Genomic DNA, 21,637 nt, shown 5'->3' with positions numbered 1-21,637 from the left:
TTGGGTAGGCCTATAACAGGTTTAGTTTGCAGTGTTATCCACATTCTACTACACGAGAGTGAATATGTAAATGAAGGAAACATTGTTCAGAAAAATAAGAGATTTTATTCCATTCCTTCTGTGTTTATTTTCAACATCATGCAACTGGCTTTTAAAACCATATTCTTATTAATTCTCAATTGGAAAATTAGTTTACTTAGAAAATTTTAAATAGCATAGAAGCTTTAAGCAAAGAATACATTTATGATTATTGCTTCTCTGTTTATAAATATAATACTTACAACCTTGTGCTCAGTTTATGACTGCTTCTACATATTAAAATTGAAATCAGTATTGAGCTTAAGGCTTAAATACATCATGGTTCAATAGTTCTCCTTTCTTTAGCCTTATGCATATTCTGTTGTGTTGCTTTCATGGAGGCTTGAAGGTCAGAAAGTTCTGAGATGGCAGATCGTTTTTCTGTAGTAACTCGCTGCCTACCCACAGTGATTACACAGTGAGCACTATGATTCCATCCATTTAGATTTTTCAAGTTATGGTATTTCTGCCCTTCTAATTTTACTTGTGTTATTTAATTGTTGTAATATCACTTTACATAGATTTTCCTATGGGACTTGCAAGACATAGCTTTTAAACACTGTTAAAAAATACTTCACTTTTCTCTAAAACACATGTCATTTTACCTCTAATATTTGAGTAATAACTCTGGATTATTTTCACTATTAGTTTGGTTGTTTCTCATTTTAGCTTATGATTCTTAGTGGTAACAAAATTGGATACTAAACACTTGTCTTCCTTTTGTAAATGTCTTGACTTTGTACTTTTTTGTATGCAATTGTTGTCTTGATCTGTTTTCTGTTTCTAAAGGAAATAGCTGAGGCTGCATAACTTATAAAGCAAAGGGACTTATTTAATATTATCTTAATGGCTGAAGGGTTAAAAAATGCATGGTATTTGTGAGTTGGCGAAGGATTTCTGGCTCAGTTACAGTGTCTTGGAGAAGACCAGCAGAAAACACCAATGTGCAGAAAGGGCTGTCTACACAGATTTGTCTCACATTATTTCAGCCTGTTCCAACATAACCAAATCTGCACTCATTCCTTCAGCGGGAGGGGTCTCATGACTAGACCACCTGCGTTTTGGCCCCACCTCCTAATGGTTCCTCACCTTAACAACACCACACTGTACACACCAGAACTCTGGAACAAAATTTCTGGGCACACATTCACACTTACCCCAAATAACTTCCTTTTGTTATTTTGCCTTTTAAGTTATAGATTTTCTTTCAAAGCATGCAGAGTTTTTTTTTTTTTTTACCTTTATTTTTTATTTTTTTAAGTATGTCGATAACTTACTAGGATTTTTGCCAGACTATATTCATGTGAAGTTTAACACTACCCACATGATCCTCTTCATGCTTCCTTATTCACTACGTGCTATGCTTCAGACAGCAGCCTAAGAACAGTTTTTAAGTTTGTCTCCATGTATCAGAAAAAAGACACTGGTGCCATAAGTTCTGGACCTATCTATTACTATCTGTCTATCTGTCTGTCTATCTGTCTATCTATCTATCTATCTATCTATCTATCTATCTATCTATCTATCATCCATGAATCTTTTATCTACCTAATCTTCCTACCTACCTACCTGTCTAAATTCCATGGGCCTAAAATAACTACAACAACTAAGAAAGCTGGAACCTCACTCATGAACGTGTTTTCACATGAGCATGTTTTCTATGGCTATATGTTCTCTGACAGGTGTAGAGTTGTGGAAGTCCCCCCCCCCCTTTTCTTTACATGCAGAATATCACTTGTCAGGTCACTTCCAGGCAACCAATAGTGCTATCAGACATGAACATGTTGTGTCTAGAAAACAACAATTAGAAGCCCTCTTTGTCATTCTTTGACTATTTCTGTCCCCATTTCCTTAATGTTCCTTGCAACTAAGATGGGGTGGCTAATATAGATTACCCAATATGCATGAGGACTCACAGTTACTTATTCTCATTATCTGATCACTTACAGATATCTGCAACATATACCCCTACTGCAACAACAATAAAAGTTTCCTGGACAACTTTGAGGAGACAATAATTCCATGTGCATGAGAAATAAATATTAGAAAAGTAGTTTGACAACACAGCCATTCAGTTAAACAACATGTTAAGGCCTTCACTAGAGAGTCAGAGTAAGATTTCTTTTATTTTAAAGTGTGTGTGTGTGTTGTGCCTTTCTGTACAGGTGAGGTACCCAGGGGGGGCAGAGAGGGAATCAAATACCCTGAAGCTGCAGTTACCCTCAGGTATAAAGCACCTGATGTTGATACAGTGATCTGAGCTTTTCTACTAGAGCATGAGCATTCTTTAACCTCTGAGCCATCTCTCCAGTACCTAGTGTTCCCAATTAAAATAGGAATACTTATATATATGGAAGGAATTGCTACTTAGTGGTAAAACCTATGTGTATAAATTTTAAAAGAAATACACTATTTAAAAAACATTATTCTCCATAAACAATATTGTTATTACATTAAATTTTATAATTTAATTCATTGAGAATTTTAAAGAAGAAAAGGTAAATGTCATTATATCGGTGACTCAAAGATACCAGGTCAAAAGGTATAAAATTATTATATGACAGTACCAGAGGATTTGAGAGATGATTGAACCTTTCCCCTCCTTGATAATGATGGTAGTTACATGATGATACATTTTTAGGACTCAATGAATCATAAAATTAGAATGTAATTTTACAATTGTACATTAAATTTTAATGTATGTAAATTGTATCTCAGAAAAATTGTTTAAATTATAATGTAAATTTGTACATACACGATTTTAGAAGGAAGTGAAGATTGATTCATCAGCTGATTGTATTTGGATCTATTATCACTAGTTAGGTTTATTTTTTAATTATTTGAAATATAAGGAAAAAATAAAAATCAGCTTTTCTTGTTTAGTAAATAGAGCATACATTCACAAAAAAAGTTTTATAGTGATTTGCTGTAATATCTAGTTTTTTTTTTCTTCATCTTACCCAGGGTCCTTTCTTACTTAGCTTTTTTAGGTGTACAGATTTTAGTATGTTTATCCTATCCACCTCTAAGTGAGTATATACCATGTGTGTCTTTCTGTTTCTGAGATATCTCACTCAGAATATCTTTTCTAGTTCATACCATTTGCCTGAAAATTTCATGATTTCCTTGTTTTTAATTGCTGAGTAGTGTTCCATTGTGTAAATGTACCACAATTTCTGTATCCATTCCTCAGTTGAGAGATATCTGGGTTGTTTCCAGATTCTGGCTATTACAATTAAAGCTGCTACAAACATGGTTGAGCAAATGTCCTTGTTGTATACTTGAGCATATTTTGGATATAGGCCTAGAAGTGGTATAGCTGGATTTTTTTTTTAGGATAATAATTTATTTTTATTTTTTTGATTATTTTTATTCCTGAATATTGAGGGAGAGCAAACCTAACATGGAAACAGCTTTAGCAGTTCTCCACAGGTTCCACGTTTATTAAATGCTTGTTCACGAGCCCTTTTTTACTGATTACTTACTTATTTATATATTTGTTGTGTATATGCTTTTGTGTGTAGGTTATGTATGTGTTTCTGTGCACTTACATTAGCTTGAGAAAGGATTTACTGGGCAAAGACCTGAGTTCTGATTCTCATCATGTGTGCAAAGGCTAGGTCTAGTGCCACACTTTCTGGCTGGAGAAGTGAAGACAAGTAGATCTCCAGAGCTCATTGACCAGCCATTCTAGACAATCAGTGAACACGCGGCTCAGTGGCAGATTATATTTCAAAACACTAAAATAGAATACAGTAGAGGAATGCACCTGACATAAGCTTCTTATCTCTACACATATGAACATATCTGTAAGTATAGCTGGATCTTGAGGTAGCACTATTTCTAATTTTCTGAGAAAGCTTCAGATTGATTTCCAAAGTGGTTGTAAAAGTTTACATTCTGACCAGCAATGGAGGAGGGTTCCCCTTTCTCCACATCTTCTCCAGCTTGTATTGTCACTTGAGTTTTTGATCTTAGCCATTCTGATGGGTATAAGGTGAAATCTCAGGGTCGTTTTGATTTGCATTTCCCTGATAACTAAGGACTTTGAGTATTTCTTTAATGGTTTCTCTGATACTTGATATTCCTCTCTTGAGAATTCTCTGTTTAGCTCTGTACCCCATTTTTTTAAATTGGATTACTTGATTTGTTGCTTTTTAACTTCTTAAGTTGTTTATATATTCTGGATATCAGCGCTCTGTCAGATATAGGTTTGGTGAATATTCTTTTCCAGTCTATAGGCTGTAGTTTTGTTCTGATGACAGTGTTCTTTGCTTTACAGATGCTTTTCAGTTTCATGATTACAAATCCTCATTCAGAAAGGCAAACAGTATGTACATTTGAAGAGAGAGAAAACAGGAAACAAGACAGGAGCCTACCACAGGGGACTTCTGAAAGACTCTGCCCAGCAGGGTATTAAGGCATATGCTGAGATTCATAGCCAAACTTAGGGCAGAGTGTAGGGAATCTTTTGAAAGAAGGGGGAGATAGAAAGACCTGGAGGGGACAGTTGCTCCACAAGGAGAGCAACAGAGCCAAAATCTCTGCACACAGGGGTCTTTCCTGAGACTGATACTCCAACCAAGGACCATGCATGGAGATAACCTAGAACCCCTGCTCTGTTGTAGCCCATGGCAGCTCTGTGTCCAAGTGGGTTCCCTAGTAAGGGAAACAGTGGTTGGCTCTTTGATCACCTACCCTGAAGGAGGAGCAACCTTACCAGGCCACAGAGAAAGACAATGCAACCAGTCCTGATGAGACCTGATAGGCTAGGGTCATATGGAAGGGGAGCAGGACCTGCCCTATCAGTGGACTTGGGGAGGGGCAAGGGAGTAGAAGAGGGAGGAAGGGTGATATTGGGAGGGAATGAGCAAGGAGGCTACTGTTGGGATATAAAATGAATAAATGTTATTTAATAAAAAATAATTTAAGGTTTTTATATAATGTAATTTCCTTCCTTTTATTTTATTTTATTTTATTTCATTTCATTTTATCTTATTTTGAGTCATGGGATTTGCCTGGTCATTAATTTTCTTCTTTAAGATTGTCACATTTTGTAAATAAAATCACGGAAACTTAGCTACATATATTTTGCAACAAACTACCAGTAAGTTTATTGTTTATTTCATAAACATATGTATATCAAAATTTGTTATTAAAATTCTAATTTAATGGTGTGTAATACTTATCCGGCCACTCTGTTTCTAACACTTGCTTGTTGGCTAATGATGTTTCCTGAAATCTCATCAGGTGTGTAACTTGCATTGATATTATTTTTAATGAATGCTTTTCCTTTACTCACCTAAAACTCCAGCTTTACCAAAAAGGAAATATTCTTTCTCCATTAAGCATGTTTTCATTTCTAGGCTTTCAGATTGGTTAGTGAATTAGTCATATATATTAAAATGTACTCACTACTGTTTCCTTATCAGAAAAAAATCAGTTCTAAGATTACAAAACTAACTCAATTCAGGTTAGTTTTTTATTATATGCATCAATTTGAAATAATATTAATGTTGAGTTATACATAAAACTTAAGGACTTTTTTGCTGTGATTTTTCTGTAACTAGAATTATTTTTTATGTAGTGGAATTTTAAGCTGGAGGGGACATAGCACAGGGTACCCAGCCAGGCACTGCTGGAGGGGTGGAGCCCAGGGAACACAGCTTGGCACCTCTGGATGGAAGTGGCCTCTGAGGCATAGTCATAGACTGGGCTTGGAGAGCCATGTCCTTGAAGGGTCACTGCCAACATGAGTTTCTGTCCCCATGTCCTTTCTTCCTGGCTGCCATAGAGTGCACAATGCCTTCAGGTGTCCATCTCCACCACAACTCACAGTCTTTTTTTTTAATTTTTAATTTTTTTAATTAATTACACTTTATTCACTTTGTATCCCCCCATAAGCCCCTCCTCCTCCCCTCTCGACCCCACCTTCCCCAAGTCCACTAATAGGGGAAGTCCCACTCTTCTTCCTTCTGATCTTAGTCTGTAGAGGAATATAGAATGGCAGAGAAACACTTAAAGAAATGCTCAACGTCATTAGCCATTAGGGAAATGAAAATCAAAATGACCCTGAGATTTCACCTTATACCCATCAGAATGGCCAAGATGAAAAACTCGAGTGACAACACATGCTGGAGAGGCTGTGGAGAAAGGAGGACTCTCCTCCACTGCTGGTGGGAATGTAAACTTGTACAACCACTCTGGAAAGCAATCTGGAGCTTTCTCAGACAGCTAACAATAGCGCTTCCTCAAGATCCAGCCATACCACTCCTAGGCATATATCCAAAAGAAGCTCAAGTACACAAGAAGGACAACTCACAGTCTTAAAACAGCCCCAAAGGCAGCTTTTGATTACAGCTTATAATGTAAGCAAATCATCTCAAGTATTTTATTTCAATAACCAAAACTAAGTAACTAAGACTAAAATTGTTGGTTTTATACTGTTTTTGTATTGTTAATGTATCAAATCAATAATGATCTACATTTCATTTTAACCCAGTTTGTTTTAATTAAACATCAAAGAAAAACTGAAACTCTTCAAAACTTCTAATATCATATAGTTTTTAATAATAATTGACTAGCAAAATAAGAACATATGTTATAGTTTTGATTAATAGGTCAAATTGTTACTTCTCAAACTATTTTATAGTATTGTACTTTATTTACTTTTGAAAGTGTAATCTTAAAATATTTTTAAAATTGTTGGCTTAATTGCCATAAGGTATTTAGTTGAGGCAAATAATACACATAATTGCTATTTATTCAGAAAATAACCCCAATGGGCTGTTGAAAAGGAGTTTATAACATATGTACTTATTTTGTTTTCATAAATTATTTAGACATGTGATTTTTAAGTGGATGGAAATTATTCAAACTTCTTTTAAAACTGCTTTTGGACAAGAAATGTACCTTTTAAGTGTCTATTGTCATCTTGTTGCCTTTGTTGATCACTGTGGTTTGCGCTTTGCTTAGCTGCAGCATCCCTTAGTTACATGTCTCATCCAAAGAGCTGGTACTCTTCTGCCCATAAATCTATCTGATGTTTTCTGTAAGTGAATTGCTGCCCTGTTCTATAGAGAGAGAGTGGGGCATGCTGTTGTTTTGCTCAAGACCCATAGCTCTCTCCTCATTTATCACTGTAGAGGAATAAGAAGTTACTTTCATACGAAATTTTGGCAGTTTTGTTTTTTTCTCCAAAAATAACTCTTTTTGGTCTTTCTTGTCGGTGTCACGGTAACTCATTACATTCTACTTTATACAATTCATCATACTGCATGGAGTATTATTTCTATGAATTGTTTTTAATCAAATTAACTTATTATTTGTCTTTTAATTTGAAGGCAATTTATATTTTTGAAGTATGCTAAATATCTTGCTCAGTCTCACTGTCTCACCAAGTGCTCACCTACTCTTATGCCATCTAAGTCTTACTTTAGTTCATTAAGAGTACAGAATTGACTTATTGGTACAATTTAATCTATTTCTATTTTTGTGGTGCTAAGAGTCAAACACAGAGCCATAAGAATTCAAGGCAGACACTCAATGGCTAAGCCATACGTCAATGTCTCAATTACGATTTTAATTGTAAATTTGACCTTTAAAATGTGTTCTTTTCTTCAGTATGGTTGAGCCCTATCACACATCTTTAATCCAAGAACTTCTGTTTATTATTAAACCAGTGATTAGGGTGTGTTTCACCAGCCCTAGTACACACCTTTAATCCAAGAGCTTTCTGTACACAGAATTTAATAAAGTTAACCCTAGGTCAAGAGGCAGAGAAAAAACCAGCTGACAGGGATTAAAGAGTAAGAGTGGGGGCCTGGAGAGATGGTTCAGAAGTTAAGAGCACTGGCTGCTCTTCCAGAGGTCCTGAGTTCAATTTCCAGAAACCGCATGGTAGCTCATAACCATCTCTAGTGATAACTGGCACCCTCTTCTGGTACACAGGGAGAATGTTGTATAGATAATAAAATAATTAAACCTTTTTTTAATTTTAATTTTTATTTTTTTATTTTTTTTATCAGTTACATTTTATTAACTCTGTATCCCAGCCATGTCCCGATCCATCATTCCCTCCCAGTCCCTCCCTTCCTCCCTCATCTCCACCATGCCCCTTTCCAAGTCCACTGATGGGGGGGACCTCCTCCCTATTCATCTGATCCTGTTTTATCAGGTATCTTCAGGACTGGCTGCAAAGCCCTCCTCTGTGGCCTAACAGGACTGCTCCTCCCTTCGGGGGTGGAGAGGCCAAAGAGCCAGTCATCGAGTTCCTGTTAGAAATAGTCCTTGTTCCCCTCACTTTGGGAAACCAATTGGTTACTGAGCTACCACAGGCTACATCTGAGTGGAGGTTCTAGGTTATATCCATACATGGTCCTTGGTTGAATGTCAATCTCAGAAAAGACCCTGTGCCCAGATATATTTGGTCCTTGTGGAGCTCCTATCCTTTCCCCATCAGACTAACTCCCCTTCTTTCTTATGATTCCCTGTACTCTGCCAAAGGTTTGGTCATGAGTCTTTGCTTTGAAAACACTGCTAGTTAGAGTCTTTCAGATGTGCTCAGCAGACTCTTGTCATATGTTCAATGCACATCCCATCTGTCTTTCTAAACAAGGATTGATCATCTTACCCCATGTCTGCTCAATTGATTATCTTTTTTAGGTGTATAGATTTCATTATGTTTATCATATCTTATAGGTCTATATAAGTGAGTATATACCATGTTTGTCTTTCTCCTTCTGGGATATTTCACTCAGAATGATCTTTTCTAGATCTCACCATTTGCCTGCAAATTTCATGATTTCCTCCTTTTTGATTGCTGAGTAGTATTCCATTGTGTAGAAATACCACAATTTCTGTATCCATTCTTCCGATGATGGACATCTGGGTTGTTTCCAGGTTCTGGCTATTACAAATAAAGCTGCTATAAACATGGTTGAGCAAGTATCCCTTTTGTGTACTTGAACGAACTTTGGGTATATACCTAGCAGTGGTATAGCTGGGTCTTGAGGAAGCACTATTCCTAATTGTCTTAGAAAGCGCCAGATAGCTTTCCAGAGTGGTTGTGCCAGTTTACATTCCCACCAGCAGCGGAGGAGGGTTCCTCTTTCTCCACAACCTCTCCAGCATGTGCTGTTGCTTGAGTTTTTCATCTTGGCCATTCTGATGGGTGTAAGGTGATATCTCAGGGTTGTTTTGATTTGCATTTCCCTGATGGCTAATGAGGATGAGCGCCCTCTTCTGGTACACAGGGCGAATGTTGTATAGATAATAAAATAATTAAATCTTGATAAAATAAAAAAAAATTTAAAAAAAGGAGTAGGAGGGACTTTGAGCTGAGGGTGATTAACTTAAACTCTGGCTTAGCTTAGGCTTCATCTCCTCAGCTCCCTGACTTTTGGGGCTTTGAGCTTTGGCAGTGGGTTTTTATTGTCTTTTGCTCCTGGGCTGTCAGTGAGCCTTTTGATTTTTTTTTCCATCTAGACCTTAGTTAAGAAGGAAGGTTAGCTGGTTACCTTCTCTGCCTCTCTGATAGCAGGTTTTCAGTCCAGCATCTGGCTCTTGAGTCTTTATTGGTAAAATAGAACAGTTGGGATTTTCCTTCTTTTAAACAACAGCAGAGTGTTAACAGCAGATGAGTGGGCTAGAGTTCAAAACAGTCAGATGAAAGTTTCCTCTTTAGACATTCATCTGATTGCTTATCCCCGGCCTCTCAGGATGTGGGTTCTGGTTAGAACTTTGGATGTCGGTACCCGGATCTCTACATCTGCAGCTAGTCTTAGGCCTGCACTTACCTGTCATCACTACCTTTGTCTTTAAACAAAGTCAAGTTAAGACAGGATGAAACAATCTTGCTGCTGCTAAGCACATTAGGTGGTACCTGGTACCTTGTGAAGGTTTCAGTAGACAATTGGAAGAAAGAGTAATTTAAGGCAAATTCAGTGAGAAAACAGAAGGGATTCTTCCTGTGCTTAGAAGAATGGTTCTGAACGTCTGGTTGGTTACAAGGTTGCAATCAACGGTTAGCTGACTTTAGCTGATTTCAGCATGACTTTGAGACACTTGCGTGCAATCTAAGTACTCTGGAAGCAAATGTGGGATGAATGATTGCCAATTTTGAGTCTTCTCAGGGAAGGAGGGAGGGAAGGAGAGAGAGAGAGACAGTGAGAGAGAGAGAAAAATGCTTAAGTTATTTTCAGTAAAATAGTTTTCTAATTGAAAAATCCTGTGTCTCCACAGGTGAAGAGCATTTCTTGTTTTATAACCTTTGTCATAGTTTCCCACCCCTTTAATTCTCACAGTTCTTCCCCACCTGCGCTCTCACCTGCATTTATCTCAACTCTGTCTATCATTAGAAAACAAACAGCCTTCTAAGGGGCAATAGTAAAATTAAATAAAATATTAATAAGTTAGAATAGGGCGAAAAAAGGAAGAAAAATTCCAAAAAATAAATATAGATGCAGAGAGCCACTTAGTCACACACTCAGGAATCCCATAAAGGCACAAAACCAGAGACATATGTTTGCAAAATTCAGAAAGACACACACGGTATATACTCACTCATACAGACATGTAATATAGGATAAACCTACTAAAATCTGTACATCTAAAGAAACTAATCAAGAGAGAGGACCCTGACTAAAATGCTCAATCCCCATCCCGAAAGGCAAAGAGGATGGACATCAGAAGAAGAAGAAAACAGGAAACAAGTTAGGAGCCTCCTACAGAGGGCCTCTGAAAGGTTCTGCCCTGCAGACTACCAAAGCAGATGCTGAGACTTATGGCCAACTGTTGGGCAGAGTGCATGGAATCTTATGTAAGAAGTGGGAAATAGTAAGATCTGGAATGGACAGGAACTCCACAAGGAGAGCAACAGAACCAGAAAATTTGAACACAGGGGTCTTCCCAGAGACTCATACTCCAATCTCTCATACCATGCATGGAGATAACCTAGAACCCCTGCACAGATGTAGCCCATGGCAGTTTAGTGTCCAAGTGGGTTACATAGTAATGGGAAGAGGGACTGCCTCTGACATGAACTGATTGGCCTGCTCTTTGATCACCTCCCCTTGAGAGGGGAGCAGCCTTACCAGGCCACAGAAGATGACAATGCAGCCACTCCTGATGAGATCTGATAGACTAAGATCAGAAGAAAGGAGAGGAGGACCTCCCCTATCAGTGGACTTGGGGAGGGGCATGCATGAAGAAAGGGGAAGTAGGGTGGGGTTGGGAGGGGAGGTGGGAGGGGTTTATGGGGGATACAAAGTGAATAAACTGTAATTAATAAAAGTTAAAAAAATATATATTAAAATTATATATTATAATCATTAATAAAATTAGATGAATTTAAAAAGCTTGAAAAAATAATAGATGAAAATAATTAAAGGAAAAAGAAAACTGTTAGTGTACTAAATTCTCAGTTCGTCAATAATCAAATGACAACATGTTGATTTAGAGGGATTATCACTTTGCCAAAGTGCACCCTCTGTTTCACATTCAAATTACCAACAACAGAAAGACTGAATTCGTGACTGCATCACAAAGAGGTTCAAGGTGATTTGAATGTATTTATTTTTTATTTAAAGATGTTTTAACGAAGCATGTGTTAAAATTTTCAATATTTAGAGACAAGAAAGGAATATAGAAAAAGGCATATATCAGGCAAGCACAGAAACTTTACAAAGGGATGATTCCTGTCACAGTGTAGACTTAACATGTCTTGTTACTGAGGTATTAATGATTAAATAAGGGATTTACTATAGTTGGATACTTAAATAGTACTTTATTAGTATCTTTATTAATGGGTGAATGTGAAAATTACTGTACTTCATTAGGGATCACTCAACTGATCTTCAATAAATTAGTATTTGTTAAGTAAATAATGATGTTGTATGACACATGGCAGAGAATGATTATAACTTTCACAATGGTTCTCAAAATTTCATTTGATTTATTTTTAATTAATTTTATTACTTACAATTTATTCATTTTTGTATCACAGCTGTAGCCCCTGCCCTCTTCCCTCCCAATCCCACTTTTCCTCCCTCTTCTGCTCCCATGCCCCTCCCCAAGACCACTGATGGGGTGGTCCTCCTCCCCTTCCCTCTGACCCTAGCCTATCAAGTCTCATCAGGACTGGCTGCATTGTCTTCCTCTGTGCCCTGGTAAGGTTGCTCCTCCCTCAGGCAGAGATGATCAAAGAGCAGGCCACTGAGTTCATGTCAGAGACAGCCCCTGTTCCCCTTAGTAGGGTACCCACTTGGACACTGAGGTGCCATGGGCTACATCTGTGCAGGGGTTCTAGGTTATCTCCATGCATGGTCCTTGGCTGGAGTATCAGTCTCACAAAAGACCTCTGTGCCCAGATTTTGGTTCTGTTACCCTGCTTTTGGAGCTCCTGTCCCTTCCAGGTCTTTCATCTCCCCCTTTTTTCCTAAGATTCCCTGCACTGGGCTAAAGTTTGGCTATGAGTCTCAACATCTGCCTCGATATCCTGCAGGGTAAAGCCTTTCAGAGGCCCTCGGTGGTAGGCTCATGTTCTGTTCCCTGTTTTCTCTGTCTTCCGATGTCCTTCCCATTTGCCTATCTGAGAGTGGATTGATCAACTTACCTAGGGTCCTCCTTCTTGCTTACCTTTTTTAGTTGTACAGAGTTTTGTATGTTTATCCTATATTATATTTCTAATATCCAGTTATAAGTAGTATATACCATGTGTGTCTTTTTGCTCTAGGATACCTCACTCAGGATGACATTTTCTAGTTCTCACCATTTGCCTGCCAATTTCATGATTTTCTTGTTTTTAATTGCTGACTAGTGTGCCATTGTATAAATGCGCCACAATTTCTGCATCCATTCTTCTGTTGAAGGACATCTGGGTTGTTTGCAGATTCTGGCTATTACGAATAAAGCTGCTACTAACATGGTTGAACAAATGTCCTTGTTTTATATTTGAGCATATTTTGGATATATGCCTAGAAGTGGTATAGCTGGGTCTTACGGTAGCACTATTCCTAATTTTCTGAATTTTAACGTAGTCATGATTGGATGATAACAGGGAAGTTCAGACATATGTCCTAATTTTTAAATATACTGATATTGTTGACTAAACATGTTAGCAAAGCCACACTTTTGTAAAAGGAAGTATATGAGCTGGGTTACGCTTGACCACACACTACCAGCAACATCTTATTTTTCCTTTTGTAGCTGACTTTCCCTTCTGTGGCATACAGCTAGGTGTGCATGTCAACTGAGACATCAAATCTACTCTCCATCAACTGCTGGGAGGACCTACAGACAACCTCCAGTTTTCTTCTGGAAGCACCAGGGAAAAGAACTTTGGATTGTTGTTGATCATCAGAGCACAGAAGTTTCAGCTGTCTGGAGCCATGAGGTCTGTACCATGTGGTGAAGAGAATCAGATTTCTGAGACTGTTTGAATTCGTAGACCAAGATGTACTTGAGGCCAAGTTTCTCCTGGATTTGCAAATGATACAAACAAATAGCAAATTATCCAGATTCAGATAAGTTTTCATAGTTTCTAACTGAATGTTTTCTCATTAATCTTTGATTAAGTAACAGCATATCATTACAGAAGCAAACTATAAATTAATATAAACTGGTTTTATATCATTCTGAATTTAAAGTGATATGCAAAATGATTCTCATATAAAATTTTATGTGAGAATACTATCAGCACTGGAAACCTTTACGGGTTATGTCCTTGTGGCAGGCTTTGGATAAAGTGCTTTACATAAATTATTTCCTTTAATTTCTTACTTAAGCTGACAGTATGGACTTTATCTTTTTAATCATTTAATGTATCATTTCTAAATATTTCAACTATAGATAATAATAAGAGAAAAAGGCAGTATATTTTTCTTAAATTATTTTAAACATAAACATAAGCACTATAGAAAAGCTGCAGTTTTTCTCTCCAAACACTTTTATTCATGCCTACCCCGAGGTAGAAATTTATCTCTTTAAAATGTTCATAGAGATTGTATACGCATGTTATAGTGGGTGTCTGCTTACATAAACAAACACAGGAATGGCTTCTAATTTTGAGTACAACAAAGCCAAATAGACTTTAAATTTCAAAATTTTAAATTAAAGATGTGTCTATATAGAGATCGCAGAGCTAAATTATTCCTATTAATATTTCAGGGTGATTCTTTAGGACATTTCTGACTTATCAAATGAACAAATTGGTTGTATTCTTATTTTTACTTTTATGAAAGTGTTGTTTCCAATTGTAGATGTCAACATTCAGATTTGTATTCGTATTCTTCTAGCTCTTAATTAAAAATTGAATGCAAATATTTTTTACAAGACTGAGAATTTTATTCTGTTTTCTTTATGATTAGACTAATTCTAGAAGTGTAATTAAAATTATGACCCTGGTAGAGAGATTTCTATACATATAGTTGAAAATACTCATATCTTCATATACTTAATATAGTTTTATAAAGCTCATAGTTTTATGTCTAGTTTAATCTATTATATTATTGTCTTAGTTAGGGTTACTGTTGCTATGATGAATACCAGGAACAAAAGTAAGTGGGGGAGGAGGGCGCTCATTTGCCTTACACTTCTACATTAGAGTATATCACTGAAGGAATTCACAACAGGAACTTCAACAGCTAAGAAACCGGGAGGCAGGAGCTGATAGAGAGCCCATGGGAGGGTGCTGATCCCCACAGCCTGCTCAGCTGGTTTTCTTTTTTTTATTTTTATTTTTATTTTTATTAATTACACTTTATTCACTTTGTATCCCCCATAAGGCCCTCCATCCTGCCCTCCCGATCCTACCCTCTGATCCCCTTTTTCACGAATGCCCCTCCCCAAGTCCACTGATAGGGGAGGTCCCCCTCTCCTTCCTTCTGATCTTAGTCTATCAGATCTTATCAGGAGTGGCTGCATGGTCATCTTCTGTGACCTAGTAAGGCTGCTCCCCCCTCAGGGGGAGATGATCAAAGAGCAGGCCAATCAGATTATATCAGAGCAGTCCCTCTTCCCATTACTATGTAACCCACTTGGACACTGAACTGCCATGGGCTACATCTGTGCAGGGGTTCTAGGTTATCTCCATGCATGGTATGAGAGATTGGAGTATGAGTCTCTGGGAAGACCCCTGTGTTCAAATTTTCTGGTTCTGTTGCTCTCCTTGTGGAATTCCTGTCCTCTCCAGATCTTACTATTTCCCACTTCTTACATAAGATTCCATGCACTCTGTCCAACAGTTGGCCATAAGTCTCAGCATCTGCTTTGATAGTCTGCAGGGCAGAGCCTTTCAGAGGCCCTCTGTGATGGGTTTCAGCTGGCTTTCTTATAGAACCCAGGACTACCAGCCCAGGAGGGGCACCACTCCAAATGAACTAGGCTCTCCCTATCAATCATGATTTAAAAAAAATGTCCTAAAGCTGTATCTTTTTTTGTTGTTTTTGTTAATTACAGTTTATTCACTTTGTATCCTCCCCTGTAGCTCCCCCCTCCCCTCCCAATCTTACCCTCCCTTCCTTTTCCTCACCAGTGACCCTCACCCAGTCCACTGAGGGGGAGGTCCTTCTCCCCTTCCCTCTGATCCTGGTCTATCAGGTCTCATCAGGAGTGGCTGCATTGTCTTCCTCTGTGGCCTGGTAAGGCTGCTACCCTCTCAGGGGGAGGTGATCAAAGAGCAGGCCAATCAGAGACAGTCTCTGTCCCCATTACTATGGAGGCCACTTAGACACTGAACTGCCATGGGCTACCTCTCTGCAGGTGTTCCAGGCCATCTCCATGAGTGGTGCTTGGCTGGAGTATCAGTCTCAGAAAAGACCCCTGTGCCCAAACTTTTTAGATCTGTTGCTTTCCTTGTGGAGTTCCTGTCCTCTCCAGGTCTATCACTATCTCTCACTTCTTTCATAACATTCCCTGCACTCTGTCCAAAGTTTGGCTATGAGTCCCAGCATCTGCCTCAATACCCTACAGGGTAGAGCATGGATTCTTATCCATCAGTTTTTAAAGTTCATTCTTTTATCTTCCACCCAGGTAACTAATAGACCTTGAAGCATTGGACTCCAGTGACTCTCTCCTATCCTGAAACTCAGATATTGTAAACTTTTCACTTTTAAGTATACACATAGCATCTTTTTTTTTTTTCAATGCAGTTTATTCAGGAGCCTTGAACAATCATCTGACCCGGGGGAAAGCCAGCCCACAGCTTAAATAGCCTCTGGGTAGCCAACCCCAGCGTGCCACATGGGCAATGTAGATAGGTCCACATACATGGAAGCAAGCCAGATCCTCAGCCTTAGCCAAATGTGTAGTTGTTTGTGACAGAGAGCACTCATCATCGGGAAGGTGGAAGGTGGAAACCAGCTCCATCTTTAAGGTGCGGCATTTCGCAGCTCTCTACAGTTCCCCCTTTTTGTTTTAGACGCATCAGGCAAGAGTAGAGGTCTGATCTCTGATATTAGAAATAAATTGGGACTTCTTTGTACCGATGTTCATTTAGGTGTCATCCACCCAAAGAGCATCAGACCCGTGCGATACCTTTTTCTCAGAGGCGGGACCTGGGGCATCAACCCGCATGCAATCAGACTTGCTCTTCTCTGGGTCGAAAGCGGCTGACCCTGAGTGCAGTGCTTAGCCTCGCATCCTGAGCATAACATTTTAGCTTTTTATGGTAGCCAACCATGCTTGGGGAGACTGTCCTGCTTCAATGGCTGTAAAGGCCTGAATACACATAGCATCTTAACTACACTTGTCTTGATAGTATTTTCTTTTTTTTAAATATTTTTATTTTAATTTTTTATTAATTACACTTTATTCACTTTGTATCCCCCCCATAAACTCCTCCCTCTCATTGACGGCTGTTGGAGCTACCACCAGGGCATTAGCCATGAGTCATACTGGGCAGACTGCTCAGACCCTGAATAATCATTTAGCCAATGTAGCTCATGCCTTAGTTGTACATAAAGGAATTAATGCTCAACTAAAAGGAAGCTTGATGGTGTTCAATCAGAGGATTGACCTCTTGCAGGAGCAAATTGATACCCTATGGCAAATCGCTCAACCTGGCTGTCAATGAAAGTATGCTGGACTTTGTGTCACTAGCATACAACATGAGAATTTTTCCTGCGCTGCAAATCTGTCTAAACAATTGTCGAGCTATATTTTAGGTAATTGGACTGGAGAATTCGATACAACGATGGAGCAGCTGAGAGTGGCCATTGTCACAGTAAATTCTACCGGAGTGGACGCAGGACTAGCCACAGGATTATCAACATGGATTGCTGCAGCCATGAATCATCTGAAGGAATGGGCGGGCATGGGAGTGTTAGCAGGCCTTCTGGTGTTGGTCTCCTTGGTTTGCCTGTGGTATATATGCAAGATTAGAGTCTCACAACAGTGTGATGCAGCCATGATCATACAGGCCTTTACAGCCATTGAAGCAGGACATTCTCCCCAAGCATGGTTGGATACCATAAAAAGCTAAAATGATATGCTCAGGATGCGAGGCTAAGCACTGCACTCAGGGTCAGCCGCTTTGGACCCAGAGAAGAGCATGTCTGATTGCATGCGGGTTGAGGCTCCAGGTCCCGCCTCTGAGAAAAAGGTATCAGACGGGTCTGATGCTCTTTGGGCGGATGACACCTAAATGAACATCGGTACAAAGTCCCAATTTATTTCTAATATCAGAGATCAGACCTCTACTCTTGCCTGATGCATCTAAAACAAAAAGGGGGAACTGTAGAGAGCTGCGGAATGCTATGCCTTAAAGATGGAGCTGGTTTCCGCCTTCCACCTTCCCGATGGTGAGTGCTCTCTGTCACGAACAACTCCACATTTGGCTAAGGCCAAGGATCTGGCTTGCTTCCATGTATGTGGACCTATCTGCATTGCCCCCGTGGCACGCCTGGGTTGGCTACCCAGAGGCTATTTAAGCTGTGGGCTGGCTTTCCCCGGGTCCGAGGATTGTTCAATGTTCCTGAATAAACTGCATTGAAAAAAAAAAAACAAAAAACTCCTCCCTCTTCCCCTCCCAATCCTACCTTCCCTCCCTCTTCTCCATGCATACCCCTCCTCAAGTCCACTAATAGGGGAGGTCTTCTTTTCCTTTCTTCTAATCCTACTCTATTAGGTCTCATTAGGAGTGGCTGCATTGTCTTCTTCTGTGGCCTGGTAAGGCTTCTCACCTCCCCCCCCCCCAGCGGGAGGTGATTAAAGGGCAGGCCAATCAGTTCATGTCAGAGACAGTCCCTTTTCCCATTACTATGTAACCCACTTTGACACTGAACTGCCATGGGCTACATCTGCGCAGGGGTCCTAGGTTACCTCCATGCATGGTCCATGGTTGGAGTATCAGTCTCAGGAAAGACCCCTGTGTTCAGATTTTTTGGTTCTGTTGTTCTATGGCCAACCTTTGGGCAGAGTATAGGGAATCTTATGAAAGAAGTGGGAAACAGTAAGATCTGGAGAGGATAGGAACTCCTAAAGTTGTATCTTATGAAGACATTTCCTCAACTGAATTTTCTTCCTCTTTGGTAACCCTTACTTATGTCAAGTTGATATAAAACTAGCTAGTAGAATTATGCGTTTATTAAATGTGCACAATTGCATTTTGAGAAAAGCAAAGTGGCTTCTGTGTATTAAAATAGGAAACATAATTCTGCCCAGAGGTGAGAGATAAGAGAAAGTATCTGTTTGATTCCCAGAAAAACAGAAAACACCGAGGACTAGAACCAGGTACACAGTACTTCTCTCTTTCACCTGTGAAGTAATATTCAGGGACAAATCAATAGAGTGTATCAAGTCTGGCATTGACCTTGTAATTTCACCACTCAGGAGATTAAGGTAGCGGGATCCTAAGTTAAATAATAACTATAAAGCCAGGTAGTAGTTGCTCATGCCTTTAATCCCAGCACACAGGAATCAGAAGCAGGTGGATCTCTGAGTTTGAGGCCATGCTGGTCTATAGTAAATTTCAGGCTAGCCTGGGCTACACTGGGAAACCCTGTCTCAAAAAAACAGAAACAAACAAAACAAAAAATAAACCACAATAAAATAAAACAAACATATAAAACCCAGAAAACTAATAGTAATAAAACCTCAAAATTTTAAAACACGCTATCAGATTAATGCTTTGAGGATTGTAATTTATAATTAACATGTGGAAATCCTAATTTCTAAAATAATATTGATAAAATAGGTTGCACTGTGTGCAGATTCCCAAGTGAATATAACTAAGTATGAGCAGGTGAGCCAATAAAGAGCTTCATACAATAGATGGATTGATTTAGAGTCAATGCAAGAAACAGTCTTGACTACGCAATGGTAAGAAAGGCTGCAATCACATAAAGAATTCCTGTACCTATTTCATCACTCAATTTTTAGCAAGAAAGACACAAAGCAGCAAAAAGTAGGTAGAAATGCTTCAATGCTGGACATCTAAATTTCTATGGATCCTACTTCTGAAATTATCTTGGCTGTGCCTTGAGCCTTATTTTTATTTTTCTATTGATTATATTATTTATTTGCCTTCCATCCTTATCACAGCTTCCACTCCCTCCTCTCCTCCAGCCCTTCCTTCTCACCTTCCCTCCTCCTTCTTGTCTCCTCAGAAAAGGGGAGGCCTCTCATGGATATCAACCAGCCTTGGCATATAAAGCTGTGGTATGACTAGGCATATCTTCTATTGAGGCTAGACAAGGCATCCCAGTTAGAGAAGACACCTCTGCAACAAAGACAGATACTTCCTATACTTCCTCAGAGTAAAGGGCTGAAAAAACATTTTTCAAGCAAGTGGACCCAGAAAATAAGCTGGGGTAGCTATCATAATATCTAATAAAATAGACTTTCAACCACAATTAACCAAAAAAATATAAGAAGGATCACTTCACACTCATGAAAGGAAAAAGTCCACAAATAGGGCAATATAATCCTGAATATCTATGCCCCAAATAGAAGAGCATCTGAATTTAAAAACGAAACATTATTAAATCACACATCAATCCCAACACCTTAATTGTGGGAGACTTCAACACTCCACTCTCACCAAAGGACAGATCATCTAGACAGAAGATAAATAGGGAAATAATGACACTTACACAGGTCCTAATACAAATGAAACTAATAGATGACTACAGACCCTTTCACTCAAAGTCAAAAGAGAGTAACTTCTTCTCAGCACCCCATGGAACCTTCTCCAAAACTGACCATATAGGCAGACACAAAGCAAGCCTTCACAGATACAAGAAGATAGAAATAATCCTTTGTATCCTTTCAGGACACCATGGCCTAAAACTAGACCTCAACAACAACAGAAATAAAAAAAAAGCCTCCACATGCATGGCAACTAAACAACTCTCTACTCAATGACAGCTGGATCAGGGAAAAAATAAGAGAAATTAGAGACTTCCTAACGTTCAATGAAAATGAAGGCACAGCTTACCCAATCTATAGAACATAATGAAAGCAGTGCCACGAGGAAAGTTCATAACACTAAATGCCCCCAGAAAGAAGTTTGAGACATTTCATTCAAGCAACTTAACAGCACATCTGAAAGCCCTAGGGGGAAAAAAAAAAAAAGCAGACACACCCAAGAGGAGTAGATGGTAGGAAATAATCAAACTCATGGCTGAAATCAATGAATTAGAAACAAAGAGAACAATTCAAAGAATCAATGAAACTAAGAGCCAGTTCTTTGAGAAAATAAAAAGAGATAAACAAACCCTTAGCCAAACTAACTAAAAGGCAGAGAGAAACTATCCAAATCAGCAAAATCAGAAATAAAAAAGGGTACATAATGACAGACACAGAAAATTCCAAGAATCATTAGGTCTTACTTCAAAAACTTATATGCCACAAAATTTGAAAATCTAAATTAAATGGACAACTTTTTTTGATAGATTCCATTTACCAAAGCTAAACCAAGATCAGATAAATTGATTAAATAGTCCTATATCCCCCAAGGAAATACAGTCATCAAGAGTCTGAATGACAAAAAACAACAACAACAAACAAACAAAAAAACAGCCCAGGACTTGGTGGTTTCAGTGCAGAATTCTACCAGACCTTCAAAGAACAGCTGATGACAATGCTCTTCAAACTATTCCACAAAACAGAAACAGAAGGTACATTACCAAGCTCATTCTTTGAGGCTGCAGTAACCTTGATACCTAAACCATAAAAAGACCCAACAAAAAAGAACTTCAGACCTATCTCTCTGGTGAAAATTGACTCAGTAACCATGGCAGATAAGCATCCAGGTGGGTGCCCTACTAAGAGGAACAGGGACTATCTCTGACATGAACTCAGTGATTAGCTCTTTGACTGCCTTCTCTGAAGGGGGAGCAGCCTTGCTTGGCCACAAAGGAGGACAATGCAGCCAGTTCTGATGAAACTGAACAAGCTAGGGTCAGATGGAAGGGGAGGAGGACCTCCAATATCCGTGGACTTGGAGAGGGGCATAGGAGAAGAAGATGGGGGGAGAGTGGTATTAGGAGGAGAGGAGGGAAAGGGCAACAGCTGGCATAGAAAGTGGGTAAACTGATTTGCATTTTCCTGATGACTAAAG

Source organism: Meriones unguiculatus, chromosome 1 (assembly GCF_030254825.1).
Source record: "Meriones unguiculatus strain TT.TT164.6M chromosome 1, Bangor_MerUng_6.1, whole genome shotgun sequence".
Taxonomy (NCBI): Eukaryota; Metazoa; Chordata; class Mammalia; order Rodentia; family Muridae; genus Meriones; species Meriones unguiculatus.
The sequence above is the reverse complement of the archived record's forward strand: the minus strand, read 5'-3'. Positions refer to the sequence as shown.